Genomic DNA, 1,584 nt, shown 5'->3' on the forward strand with positions numbered 1-1,584 from the left:
GTGGTGGCCGCTGATAAGGGACTCATGCTTCTGTAAATAACCCCTCCCCCATGCTAATTCACTGGGTCACAAAAAAAAATACTTGAAAAGAAAAAGGGGAGCCGGGCGGTGGTGGCGCACGCCTTTAATCCCAGCACTTGGGAGGCAGAGGCAGGTGGATTTCTGAGTTCAAGGCCAGCCTGGTCTACAAAGTGAGTTCCAGGACAGCCAGGGCTACTCAGAGAAACCCTGTCTCAAAAAACCAAAAAAAAGAAAAGAAAAGAAAAAGGGGGACTGCTTGAGGAGAAGGTATGTGGGAGGAGGAGGAGGACAGGGAGGATCTGGAGATGAATATGATTAAAATATAGACATGTATGCAAATGTCTTAATGAAACCCATTATTATATACAATTAATATATGCTAGCTGATAAAAGGGAGGACAATGGTTTTGAACAGCTTCATGCCAAAAGTTCTTTTTTTTCCTCCACCCACTCACCCACTCCTGCCTCACCACTCTAGCATCCCCTTATGCTGAGATATCAAGCCTCCACAGGACCAAGGGCCTCCTTTCCATTGATACCAGATAAGGCCACCTTCTGCTACATATGTATCTGGAGCCATGAGTCCCATCATGTGTACTCTCTGGTTGGTGGTTTAGTCTCCAGGAGCTCTGAGGGTACTAGTTAGCTGATATTGTTCTTCCTATGGGGTTTCAATCCCCCTCAGCTCCTTCAGTCCTTCACCTAACTCCTACATTGGGGTCCCTGTTCTCAGTCCAATAGTTGGCTGTGAGTATCTGCATCTGTATTGGTCAGGTACTGGTAGAATCTCTCAGGGAACACCCATACAAGGTTCCTGTCAGCAAGCACTTCTTGGCATCTACAATACTGTCTGGGTTTGGTGTCTGCAGATGGGATGGATTCCTAGGTGGGGCAGTCTCTGGATGACCTTTCCTTCAGTCTCTGTTTCATTTTTTGTCCCTATCTTTCCTTTGGACAGGAACATTTCTGGGCTAAAGATTTTAAGATGTGTGTGGGGCCCCATCCCTCAAATAGGAACTGTGCCTATCCACTGGAGGTGGTCTCTACAGATTGTATCTCCCTTTTGTTGGGTATTTCAGCCAAAGTTATCACCATTGGGTCCTGGGGGCCTCTTGCTTCCCTGGAGTCTGGGACTTTCTAGTATGCCAAAAGTTCTGATAGCAAATTCTTTAAAAGACACAATATGTCTGTGGGGAGAAGTAGGGAGGAGGCAGAGAATTCTACCTTAAGGGAAACATAAGACCAATTCTAGACAAACTCTTCCAGAGAATTGAAGACATGAAGATAGTTCCTGACTCATTCTAAAAGACTAGCATTAGTCTGCCCCAAGCACAGAGAAAGCCATTACAAGAAAGCTAATTTTTCTCCCTGGGCCCTAGATGCAAAATTCTTGTGTGTGTCTCTCTGTGTACAAACACTAGGGATGGAACCCAGGGGCCCGGCAAACAGGATCTCACTGGGCTGCACTAGGTTTTAACACCTTTATTTTAAGATAATTTCAAACTTGTAGAAAAGTCACAAAACAACAATCCCCAACGTTAATGTTTCACCATCTCTCCTCTT

This window comes from Mastomys coucha, chromosome X, assembly GCF_008632895.1.
Source record: "Mastomys coucha isolate ucsf_1 chromosome X, UCSF_Mcou_1, whole genome shotgun sequence".
NCBI lineage: Eukaryota > Metazoa > Chordata > Mammalia > Rodentia > Muridae > Mastomys > Mastomys coucha.